Source organism: Mesocricetus auratus, unplaced genomic scaffold (assembly GCF_017639785.1).
Source record: "Mesocricetus auratus isolate SY011 unplaced genomic scaffold, BCM_Maur_2.0 Super-Scaffold_4256, whole genome shotgun sequence".
NCBI lineage: Eukaryota > Metazoa > Chordata > Mammalia > Rodentia > Cricetidae > Mesocricetus > Mesocricetus auratus.
In genome coordinates, this window is record NW_024429182.1 from 127804529 (window position 1) to 127818077 (window position 13549).

At 42.4% G+C, this 13549-nt stretch overlaps 1 long non-coding RNA gene across 1 annotated transcript in view; it reads right to left on the minus strand.

The window, feature by feature from the left end:
• Nucleotides 1-13549, minus strand: part of LOC121135432 — a 111192-nt gene that overhangs the window by 27173 nt on the left and 70470 nt on the right. Inside the window, exon 2 of the long non-coding RNA XR_005872562.1 lies at nt 10140-10289. This is a non-coding gene — a long non-coding RNA (uncharacterized LOC121135432). The remainder of the gene's footprint in view (nt 1-10139; nt 10290-13549) is intronic.

Here is a 13549-nt window from a genome sequence, read left to right on the forward strand (position 1 = left end):
CCCGGAAGCTATGAGTATGGGAGAGCTGTCCTCACTACTTGTCATGTGGAGGTGGAGGTTGGGGAGAGATGACTCCCTTACCCTTCACCCTTCACCCCTGTGACAGATGAGGAGCATGCCCTCCTCGGCAGCTGGAGCACTTAGGAAAATGGGTCCTGTTCCTCACCCAGGGAGTATGATGGCAGAGGCATGGGTGAGATAGCCCTAAGGGTGTGAGAGCAGGAGAACAGGCCACAAACCCCTTGTAGTCCATGCAGTGGTGAGAGAGAGGGAAAGATGCCTTCCCACCTGGCCCCTGCCACCTGAGGCAGGTGAGAGACCTGACCCTTTTTACCGGCTACAATACTCAGGAAAGTTGACCCTGCACCTCGTTTGGGCAGCACAGTAGCGCTGACCGTGTTGGTGGAGGTGTGGGTGAGCCAGCCTGGAGGCCATGAGTATGAGAGAGCATGGGAAAACACGGAAAAGCATGGGGGAGCTGTCCCCATTACTCATTTATCTTCTGGAGACATGGGCAGAGGAGAGATTACCCCTCCACACGCACACACACTCATCAATGCCTGAGGAAGTTGGGATTGCTGTCCTCAGTACTCATCCATTATGTATAGGCATGAGTAGGGGAAAGATCCCCTCCAACCCCAAGTCCATCCCTGCCTCCAGTGAGACAGCTGGTCCTGAGGTCCTAAGAGCTGGAGAGCTGTCTCTGCCCCTTATCAGCTGCAGCACACAGGAAAGTAGCACCTACACCTCAACTGGGCAACACATAGTGCTAATCCCAAAGGTGTAGGAGTAAAAGAACTGGCCCTGCTCCTTGCTCATGGATACTAGGAGTGAACTAGCCTGGGCAATGCTGGAGAGCTCACCCTGGTGGTGAGGATAGGGGAGAGCTGCAGGCAGACCAACCCTGCAACTATCCAGGCTCAGAATGAGGGTTAAGTGATGGCCGACCCCAACATCCACCTTGTCTGTGATCTGCTGGAACACAGGTGTTTGGGGGGAGGCAATACTGCAGACCCAAGGCAGCAGCAGAATGTCCAAGAAGAGTCCAGTGAGGGCCTAGTGTTAATAGTTTAGCAGAGACCTAGGCCCTCTAACCAAACCAGTGATTCTTTGTGATGAGCACCTGCATGTAAAGATGCATGGATAAAAGGGTTTACTGTGTGACTCTCTGTGTCACCCTGCAGCTTCCACGAGGAAATTCTCCTTTTTTCCCTTTTTCGTCTTGTTTTATTGGGGGGAGGGGGTTGCAGGGGCAGAGGGCAGATACGGAATGCATGATGTGAAAGATACAAAGAATAAGTAAAAATAAAGTCAAAAAAGAATTTAACATCTCCTGAAACAGTTTCTAAAGGGAAACACCTGCATTTGGTTTGCTGTCTGGATTGCTACTTCCATGGCTCTACTGGTCCTCACTGGGTTGTCTTAGCTACCTATTTTTAAAGACCAGTAACATTTACTGGCAAATTCTTATTTGTGCTTTCTTGGTATATTGCATCATCCAATTTCATTCTGCCAATGAATTTTCTGATTCCATGAAGAGGTGAAGAGATGCTGCCATTAGAATCTGGTGGTTGTAGAGTGTAGTCTTTCTTGCCAGCCGCCTAGGCCCTGCCACAGTTGCAGTTCCCAAATAACTCACAGGACACTATATTAATTATAAAGCTGTTGGTCGTTTGCTTGTTTCTTGCTGGCTATCTCTCACTTACGTATTTAACCCATAATTGTTAATCTAAGTATTTCTCTTACTGGAGAAAGGGTCTGGACCTCTTACTTCTATGGCGGCTACATGATGTCTGCCTGTGTCTTTCTTTCCCAGAATCCTCCTCAACCCCTAGTCCCACCTATCTTGCTTCCCTATTGGCCAACAGTGCTTTATTGACATATACACAGGACTTCCCCATCAGGTGGTTTTGTTACAACCGTTAATAAACCAGCTAGAATAGCAATAAATTTTCACTCCTGAAAACAGTGTGTCATTAACCAAGGATCTCAAGTTACTCAGTGACTTCTCTTATATTGTTTACAGATAAGAAACATATGAGAATTTTGAATTTCTTAGACATTCAGCAGCTTTAACATGAAACCTCTTTCTGAGAGAGAAAAAGAGAGATAAAGAGAAGTGAAAATAGTCTTTAAATAACTTTTAAAAAGAAATAAAAATATGAAGTATTATTAATGTTAGTATTTCCTGAATGTTCCCTCTGAAATGTTATCTTTTGTTTCTTCTTTAAACAATTGAAAATTTATCCTAAAAATTTACCTTATTTGTCATTTGTAGCATTTCTATGCATCTGTTTATTTTTACTCTTGGAAAATGATATAAGTATGGCAGGCTGCTCACCTGACTTGAATGATGAATTCACTTTTTGTTATTTGACCTAATGTAATGATGCTACGAATTTGCTTGCTGTTACAACCTTGGAAGCATCCATTATTTTTGAGGTACTATTTCATCTTTGCTTTTGAATTAATTGCATTTATATTTTCTTGGTCTGATAGATATTTGTTCCTTAAAATTTCTAAATAGATTGGTTTCAAGTTTATTTTTCTTTACCCAATTAGGGGCAGGTTTTACAATGTGATTTCATTCCCCCCCCCAATAGATGCCTACAAAAGAGAAGACTTACTTGCAAAGTTAAAGAAAAGGTGCTTGAGTACCATTCTGAGTGGGGTTTTTGATACTATAAACCTTCTGGGGCCAGATAATTACAACTAAGCCACTCAAGCACTTTGGATGGGGATCATATTTCCTGCTGTGGCGTTCTCTGTTTCTCTTTCCTACCTTGTAGCTTTCCTTAGTAGCCAATGGGAACACTGGAAACTTTTGATGGATGGGTCATTTAGTTTTGTTACTTGAACAATTAGCTCTATTTTGTGGAGAGCTGTATTCTTTGATAGAAGTAATGTTCTCTCAGACCAAAACCAAACACTCTACTAGCACTGCCCTACTGTCCTTTCTTAAAATTACAACCAGAAGCTTTTAGGAGAATGGGCATCTTCAGACTCCAAATCTTTCAGAGTACCCTGACACATGAAAGGAAATAATCGTAATGACATTAGGAAAACATTTTTTTCCACAGCATAAGGATAGCAGGTATGCAATCTTGTCTCAATATTCAAACATTAAAATTCCAAACACTTCATGGAACTTGCTTTTCCTTGTTGAGTAAGGGAGATTTCATTATCTGCTGGTGCACCTCATAAGCAAACATTCTGGACTAATTCAAATATCTCTGTTAGAAACACATTTCTGAACCTTTTGGGGGTTATTATTACTTACACAAACTTCAACAGTCTTGTGTTCATCCTTTGCTGATTACAAGGTCATGAATGACAACTTGTCATAGCTAGTGAAGTGCAGGGTTCAGCTATGTCAAGACTCACAGAGGTAACTGGTCCAGTACAACATTACTGACAATAAATGTAAGAGCATCCATCTGGAGATGCTTTGAAAGGTCAAGTCCAATTTCCCAAAGGGGCCTTGGAACACTAATGGAGTCAGTATCTAACAGAAGTCATTCATGTCTTTATTCCCACTTAATTTGAAAACTCAGCCCACAACTGGCAAAGCCAGATTCAGATTCACACTTTGCCTAACCTTCATAGCAACTGTCTAGCAATAACTACCAACCTTTCCACTGGAAACATCCCTTCTGTGTTATAATGTTTTCAGGGATCCAATCGCCCCACATTTCAAATTGTAAACTGTCTCATGGATTCCCAAGCAACAAGGTTTGTATCAAAAGGCCCTAGACAGGAGAGAACAGATTTGTCCAAATGAACGGTCTGATTGTTCTCCAAAACTGTGTCCTCTGGCTGCTTTGTGATTTGTCTTCAATATTGTCCTCTAACAGAAGTCAATGTCTCTTTCAATGATAACTAAAATACCTAACCAATACAACATTCTGAAGTTCCTCACATGGCAGAGTCCTTATCTTAACAGGCTACAACATAATTTTAACACATTTGTACTGTTTAGGGAAAGGTAACACTAGGCATACTTTTATTTCATTGTTTTTAAGTTTCCTTTCTAGTTGGGACAATTTAGTTTGGAACCAAGTGAAGGGGAATATGGGATATGCAAATAAGTGATAAATCTGAAAATAAGAAGCAACAGACACAAGGGGGTAATCTCAAGAGGTGGTATCAAAGGGCCACATGGGTCACTTGGAAGAGGCTGCTGTCATTTTCAACTAGGACCCTCCCCACCCAAGTCAAAGGCATTCCCAATACTGTCCAGATGCCAGTGCAACACATTGCTAAGTGAATAAAGATATTCACTTAATCTAGGCAGGACAGTACACACTATAATCCTGTCACTCTGTAGGTAGGAGTAGGAGATTCTCAAGTGTTACATTCAAGGTCAATCTGTACAATACAAAAACAAAGGAAATTTCAAAAAGAAAGTCACTTAGCTATATAACTATAAGAAGTAGCTGTTTCCTCCATAGGAGTAGATGATAGCAAAAAGCAATGATAACGAATTTTGATCAATGCAGATGTATGCACATATAAATTTATAAAGCATGAACTAAAATTAAGAAGTTGCTGTGGGCACTTAGCTGATGATATTTCTCCCTAGAATCCAGGGGTGGGGTACATGACTTCATTCCTAGCTTCCTCATGGGGACTGTGGCAAGGTCTCTGATCTGTGAACTTTAAAGCCACCCTCGCAGGACCAAGCTGCATCTTTGACTTCAAATGCGGTGGAAGGTTCTTCAGAAATGAGCCTGCAGCTCCCAAGGCCTGCCTTGACTACTCATGGGCAAGTCAGGACCCGGGCAGTCCCTAAGACCTGATCCCACACCAGAGGCCAAGCACAGCCCCCATCTCTACCCGCAGCTACCTGGAAGAGTCTCCTCTTTAATGAAATTATTAATAGAAACTTTATTATCAATTCTCATCTAACTTCAAATTACCACATTTCACGCGTGAAAACTGAAAACAAGACAACATCTGGAGACTGAGTTTGGTGGGAATTTCAGTGTATCTTAAGAAGCATACAACAACAATTGGTGAAAGCGTTTTCGTACTTTCTATTTCCCAGAAAGCAAAACCTTTCAAACAGTTTAAGATGAGAATCAGGTGATGTAGTTTGAGACAAAGATGATAAGCAGAGTATAACTTTCCTTTAAAATATTAACAGTTCAAGAAAAGAAGAGATAAAGCCACAAGGAGTCTGCACCACTGCCGGGAGCTAGAAGCCTAACACAGCAGGTCTCTCTGTGCTCTGGCTTCTCCCTGAACACAAGAACTGTCCTGAAGAGCCCTCGCTGTGTCCTTATGCAGTTTCCCACTCTGGGGCCTCCCTCCCTCTGGTCCCATGAATGGAAACAAATTGTTTTTAGCTACAATACTCCCTAGGCTCAGTCTTGACCCGTGTGGTACAGTGACTCAGTGCAGCTTGAATTTTTACATACAGCTGCATAAAGCAATTTTCATGTAAATTCCTAGGTAAATCAGCCTGCAGTTGGTCTATTACACAGACACATACACAGAAACCATTATGTTTGACAGATTAGAAGATGCTCTTTTCTTTCTTCCCAGGCGCCGTTCCCTGTGCCGTGCACAGTGTCCAAATCAGAAAACAGAGAATGCCGGACAGGTCTGAGTATCACAAGCAGTCTTCCCGCGGCAGCCTGTCCACCCTCAGTGCCTGGATGCTCTGACATCCATAAAGGCTGCTGTAAGACAGGGAGAAACCTTGCCTTGAAAAATCAACCCTCAAATGAGCAGAGAGAGCCAGGTAATTCTCTAACCCTGCCAGGAAACAACTCAGCCACTTCCTATTACCCTGGTGATATGTGGGATGCTAATAAACAGCCACTAGGGCCTCCAATGCCCCCACGGCTCCCACTGGTGCAAGCAGGCTGGCTCAGTTAGCTCACAGCAGGTGAGGGAGTTTCAAGGCTTCGAAGAGCATGTCAGTTCTCAGAGGCACCTTTCCCAGGGTGCTGAGCCAGCCAGCGCCCCCTGTGCAGCCAACAACAGGGGTTGGTGAGGGCAGCCCGGCCATCTGGAAGCTGGCTCTCTGGATCCTCCTTCCAAATGTGTTTCTGACCAAAGGCGGTACACTTCTTGAAGAGGTCCTTTTAAAGCATTAGCTACCACGGAGCACAAAAGGAAAGATGCAACCAAAACCTGGCCCAAGATGTTTGTTTATGCCATCTTTAAATAATTCATCTTTATCCCTATTGAGCCCATCACAGCATGTCAAAAAATAAATGTGTCGCCTTGGCCTATTGTTTGCAGCTCAGGATTGTCAAGCGAGAAGAAAATATTACAGAGACAGAGGGAGATACACGCAGGAGTGTGACCTTTAACTGCACTACCTATAACCAATCTCATCAAATTAAAGCACTGTATATTTTCCTTAATATTCTCTGATTAGGCTGGGGCTATGAGTGGACACGAACACCCGCCATTGCTATGCAGCGGGATGTCTGCTTAGCACCAGCAAAGCGTTTGGGAATAAGTGAGCAAAATGCTTTAATTTGATAGGGTTAGAATCCTGCAGGCTCTGGGGTCAAAGGTCCCCAACAGCTCGGCTCACACTGAATATGCAGAAATAAAAAAGTAAATTGCTTACATCTGCTGCAGGCGGCAGGGAAAATGATCTGATTGGACAGTCCGAGGGCTCTCCATCTCTTTTGGGTTAGAGAGAGGGTTTCAGAGCATCAGAAGCTTGTAATTGGAGTAATTCTGAATTAATGGACACACACACGCACATGCGCACACATGTGCAAGCACACACACGCACACACACACACGAAACATTTTGAGGCAGCTGCTTGCAGAAGCCTGCCTGTTTAGGAATGCTTACAGCCTGCAAAAGAGAGAAATGACTTCAAACATAATCTCCACCCCCCAAAACTGAATCTTAATCTTAACTCTGCCCTTGAATTTGATAAAGGTAGGCCGAGCATTCTTATCTGGCTCATCCTCCTGACAAGAAGCCTGGAAGCTATCAGACCCCTGTATCTGCTTGTCCATTTTGTCCTCCTCTCTGAAATACATGTGTATTTGGGCTCTCCTTCATGCATAAAAAGATGACTTAAAGGGCTTCGCTGGGATTCCTAGAAGTTGACATGGAAAGCTCAGGTTCTGCCTCCTCACTCTATGATAGGGGATTTAATCTTCATTTTTGATCGATAAGAATCAAAGGCAGGACTCAAGGTCTTTGGGGCATGAGCTGGTTCGCTTTCACAAGGGATGTCAGGAGGCGGCCTGCGGTGGAACCTTGATGCACTCACAGGACCCTGGGAGGAGAGCTGTGTCAAGAATCACATTAGGCCTGGCTGGGTCTGCTCCTCTGGCTGGCACTGTAGCCTACACCTACAGTGAGGCTGAGGTTGCATTTGAACCCATTGCACGTGACTTTATTCGCTTACACTAGCTTGCCAGTCTAAATAATATCATGGTGTCTGTCCCACTGTGGGCAAGCTCCTGTTGGGGGCTGAAAGCAATCCCTGGCTCCTGTGGCTAAGAGTAAGGCCACACAGAGGAAGGTTGCTAAAGTGCAGGGGACCCAGAGAAGGCATCCTGTGAAGCCAACTTTCAGCAGCAGTTTCTGAGCCAGGCACGAGCAGCTCGGAGGCCAGCCTTGGCTAGACAGCATGATGAGGATCAGTTCTGCATTCCCAAAATGCTCTTGGATGTAGGTTTTGTAAGGACAGCTCCAGGCTCCTCTAATATTTTAATAGTAATTGGAGCTCATATTCAAATTCAGGGGCTTTTTTCTTCCAGTATTCTTATTAATGCCCAAGGCTCTTTGAAATTGCCTGAATAGCCTATTGTACTCCTAGAAACACCAAGTTGATAGATTTTAGAATGCCATACACAAGCTAAAAATATTCTAGGTGTCAAATCTTATACATACTTTTCTCTATATGTACATGTGTGTGATGTGTGTGCAATATATATATGTATATACATATGACACACATATATGAGTAATTGCTTAGCACGAGCAAAGCTATGACTCTGAAACCAAGCTACATATAACAAAAATTCCATAAAGGCAACAACAATGTGTTGCTGATGTCACAGCTTCACCAGCATGGTCCAGGTTTGGCTGGGGGGAGCGGGGCAGGGGTCTGGAGCTTGTTTCTCTCCAATGCATCTCTCTAAGCATAAGTCATTTCTTCAGCCAGACTCCGCCTCTAACAAATGGCTCTGCACTGGTCCCTATCACCCTGAAGTCTCCTTTGTCTGCCTGGGCACTGCCACAGTCTATCAGAAGGTATTTGTCAACAATTACATGTCTATTAAGGCACAGTCAATCAGTGTGGGCCCAAACAGCCAGGCCTCCAGGGCTTAGCTATTGATAGGAAACTGTCAATATCCCATTGAATCCTTTTGTCCACAAAACACAGTCACCTAGCCGAAATCGTTGTCTGAGAACAACACGGAAGGCCGACATTTGTGTATTCCACTCTTTAGCCTAACATTTAATTTGAATGAATAAAAGACTTCCAAACTTCCTTAATACATGCTACTTTTAAAACCCTGCCCACACTGAGTTTTGGAGGGTAGATATTTAACATAATCAGCAATGCTAGGGAAGCATTGTAGATGTGTGCAATCATTGCTGAAAATTGCAAGTCCAGATGAAAATTAACAAAAGACACTTGAAATTAGCTTCATGTAATTAGTATCCATGCCTCCAGTACCAAGTCTGAGGTGTTTACTTTGCTCTGGAATGGGTAATGGTATTAACAGTATTTTTTTTCCTGCACATTCAACTTCAAACCTGACTACAGATTTTGCCATCATTGTTGTAAAGGGCTGGTTATTTCTTTAAAGAAAAACTGCCGAGAGACCCCATGTGACCATTTTAAAGCACTCCTCCAAAGCCCCCAAAAGAAAAGAAACTGTTAAAGTGGGAGGGGGGGTCAAAACAAAATTGCCTAAGTAAGGCTGCATCCTCTGAACTGGCAATTCTCTGCATCACAGAACACACCAGTTGTCCTACAACAAAAGGCAGCACATCAAGCCCCTCTCTACAAAAGCCCAAGACATGGAACAGTATTAAAAGCAGATGTGATAGTCAGAGCCACCAAACTATGTGAAGTGTCTTTTAAGATCTATTAAGGCATGTGTGTGTAAAATTTACAAAAACAAACACTACTATTATTTTTGAGGGGTGTTTTCTTAGAATCCCAATTCCCAGGATTTTCAGCCCCAGCCTCTCAAGCTGTAGAGAAATACGTGGAAGGCGGTCTCAGCTACCCAGGTCGGATCCAGATAGACATATTTCCCAGAGCCTCTTTGCAGTCTGTGTCCTGTGTTCATAATCCAAAGCCCAAATGATTTCAATACTGAGATGGAGCCAAAAAGGTCAAAATCCTGCATGCCAGAAGGTCCAGGTGAAGTTCCTAAGAGGTAGTGTAAAAATGGGAAATTCAAATTCAAAGTATTCAAATATAGTGGGAAAGCTGCCTCCGGTCTCGTAGAGAGAGTCGGGTTTGCCCATTCCTTTCTTGGCCTCGGCATTAGTTGGAGGCACACACTAATTAAATTACCAGCCTCCAGTCTGAAGCGGATTGTCTGCAGCTCAGAAATCCCGGGCTTCTTTCTGCGTGCGATGGCCACAAACACCATATTTGGTGTCTCTCTAGTACAGCTGCTGTTCTAGTCCATTACAGACATCCAAATGTAAGCTACCATAGGACTTTTACATAGGCCTATAGTTCATTTCAGATGTTTGCTCAGGGAATTTTATAAATGGACTTAAAACTATTCTAAGAGCATAAATTGTGAAATGCCTGGGTCAGGAACCCAAGTCATTTAGGGTCCCTGAACAGTCACTTCCCAGCAGACGGCCATCATGGCAAAGGGGCAGCTGATCTCCGTTTCTGAAAGCTCCATTATGTGTATTTACAAAATAAACAATGCATGCAAGTTCATGATTGTCATCTTTAATAATATGCATTACAGCAAGCCCTTAAATAAATATACACGCCATAGATGGCCACCAGACCCATCACGATTTTGTCCCTATACCAGATCCAAGGCATTGTCTTTGTTGGATTAGAAAGATTAAAAAAAGAAGAAAGAAAAAACAAAAACAAAAAACCTGACTCTTCCTAGAAGAGAAACAATAACAAAAAGCAATCATTATTTTAAAAAAAACTCACCATGTTCAGATGTTTTGCTCAGAGTTTCCAAGCAGAGAAGTCGGCAAGTTCAGAACGGGGTGAGAACTTGTTCTCATTAGGCTCAGCTTTGCAAGGCACAATCGAAAAGCAGGAATACAAAATGTTCTCCTTGCTTCAGTAATTAACTGTCTTTGAGAAGGAAAGACAAACAAATAAATAAATAATTTGATCTTTCAGAGTTCAAACCGGCCAGGTTGCACAGTATAAAATGCCTCTACGTGACACTCTTCAGACTTTATTTTGTGAGAAAAAAAAGTGTACTGACATATTCTTTCACATGTGAAAAACAATATGACTTACTTTTAAGAATTTTAACTCATAGTCTAGCAGTCTGGGTGCCACTGAACAAGGTCTTACTGAGAGTCTGCTAAAGCAAGCTTTCATTTTTTTAATTGGCTGTTTTTGTATATTTTTATAATTGTTTATTTTAATATATTTTATATATTACTGTAGCCCCTTCCCATTGGGTAATCTCTAATTAAAAATAGAAATCAAGTGAAAGAATTAACTCAAAGCAACATTCTTACTTGTAGAAGTTTACATTCTAAAAAGCCTAAAGTTTGTTTAAAAAAAAAAAAGGAACTTAAGCTTCTCGTTGTTAATTTTGGTTTTGCTTAAATTTTCAGCACATGCAAGATGGGTGAAGAACAATATGCAGGATCATTCTTATGTCCATGTGCAGTTAGAATGCATATACATATGTAAAACATCATCATTTGCTAACAGAGATGGGCGAGCAAAATGCTTTAGAGGGAGAATGCATGAATGGGTATTAACTGTGCTGATTTTGCTAGCCAAAGAACCAGTGCTTTGGGGATTCTGAACATCAGTTTGCTGCTCCCACTTTGCCTCAAATCTTTGATAAGTGTTACAGCAGGCATTTTCAGGCAGATATTTCCTAAGTTTTTCTCAAATTTTTATCAGAAGGAAGGCAAACATGCAGACAGCAGAAGAAACTCAGAAACTGTGGGGCTTGACCAAGGCCACACACAGCTTTCTATGTTACATACAAATTCCCAGATTCCAACACACACACACACACACACACACACACATACACACACACACACACACACACACACAGAGGAGGGTGGGGAAGAGGCAGAGACAAAGACAGACAGATACAGAGAGAAGGAGGAAGAGGAGGAGATGATTTTGTTTGTTTTTTGTCTATTTGACTAAGACTCTGTCAGCGGTCTCTTGTATGCTTTGAAATTGGCTCCTTCACAATCCTGGAGAGTCCCAAAATGTTAGCAAATTAAACCATTTGTCTCCCTGGAAGCCTAGGTGCATTTTACGGTTCAGAATGAAGAGGCGCAGGAGAGCCCATGTGTGCTCCTTTGACTTAACTGCTCTTCAGCTCTCAGCAGGCAACTTTTTAGCTGGAGAGGGGCCAGGGCCCTGAACATTCAGGCTAGCACCTGGTGCCCAACCCCTGCCAGAGGCACGGGGGAGCCAGGTGAGGTGGGGTAAGGCGTGCTGTCATTGCCCATGCTCGTGAGCCCCAGCGGCAGGACTGTCTTATGACACTTCTGAACAGCAGAAAGGGAGGACAGCCGTCCACAATATCCTCTGGTTTCCAAATTAAACATTAACAGGCTGTGTTTTCCCACCTGTTGTGACATCTATGTGTCTCTGAAGAACACATTTTTAGATTTGCATGACTGAAAATGCAGCTCTCTCTCTCTCTCTCTCTCTCTCTCTCTCTCTCTCTCTCTCTCTCTCTCTCTCTCTCTCTCTCTCTCTCTCTCTCTCTCTCTCTCTCTCTCTCTCTCTCTCTCTCTCTCCCTGGCCAAGCTCTCCAAAGGGCTCAAGGAGGAGCAAATAGGTTGACATCTCCCAGGCTAAGCACTTCTGAACGAAATTGACTGGGGAAAAAGAAGAAAGAAAAGAGAGAGAAGAAAATGAAGAAGAGAGGCAGCTTAAGCTCAGCATATTTACAGAGCGCATACTTTTGTTTTAATTCACAAAATCTACGCCAGAAATCCAGCTTGCATTAGGAAGAAAGCATTTCTCAACAAATTGTTTCATAGACATGCTTCCTGCTCAATTCAATGATACACTTTTTAAGTTTTATACAAATTATCACTCATTCAAGTTTGGAATTATTTAAAAACACACCAGACCCTTCATCTTCATTTGCTTACACACACACACACACACACACACACACACAACCCTACTGCAAATTTTTAGAAACATGATAGAATTGGGATAAAATAAAAGTCTTTGATAATCACTTTGTCTATTTAATTAGGAAGTATTATTTCCTGTTTTTTAATTCAGCAATTTCTCTGTGAACAATAGATTAGGACACACCTTCAAATAATAATTACAAAAAAAAAATCTAGCATTTTTAGCAGTGAATGTCCAGATGCTACTGGCAAAAACTGCAGTATCTTACCGCCATCTACTGGCCATTATTATAACATTATTTAAAGGTACAGGTTTACATTACCAGAATTAAAACATTTAGAACCAAATACATTCTGGAGGCTCTGCTCAAGGTCATCGTTATTTTGTGTGTGGTCCCAAATGTTTAAGACATTTTTAAAATGCTACATTAATTTCTGGGTCTTGCTTTGCCCTGGGTGGCTCTAAAGATAATGTCACTTCACTCTTTAAAGGTACAGAACTCTGAAAACAATGGTCATAATCTCCCTTGTCCACACCCTTGCCAATCCAACACACACACACACACACACACACGCACACATGGTCACTTCTCCAAGCAATACTGCCAGCCTTCATTCTGTTCTTGCTGGTGTTGACTTGGTTTCCCAGTGACTGTCTGCTAAACCTGCTTCTTGTCCCATTAAACGCTGTATTAGACAGAGAACCGTACTCAGGATGAGCTGTTCACCTCCTGGGCCTGTCTGATTGACCTTTAGCAACACAGCCAAAACTCACAGTCAGTAATTTGGCAGCCAGAAGCATCATGTACTTGTTTGCCCTCAAGCACTTTCCTCACCATTCTGGGCTGTGACTCCTGCAGTTGTTTTATGAAGGGAAAAAGGGTTAACATTATTTCTTTTTAGCCTGTGGTTCCAGTCTGCAGAAGCATTTTTGTTGTTGTTGTTGTTGTTTCAGAATTCTACTTTCTTCTCTAATTATTTAATGATTGTGCATTTGTCAAGTATCAATATTATTATTTATTCATCATAAAGCTCTCTAGTCAGACTGGGCACATTGTAGGCAGATATCGTGAGTAGATTCAAGTGCTTCTCATACTGCCCAGCACACCATAAAACTTCCAACAATGGCTGCAATTCTTTTGCTATCACAAACTCATGCTGCAACAACTGGACTCTCTGACAAAAAGTGCTGCAATACCACTGTGGATTCTAAAGACAGCCCTTAGTCCACCTTCTGCGGTGTCTACACTTCAC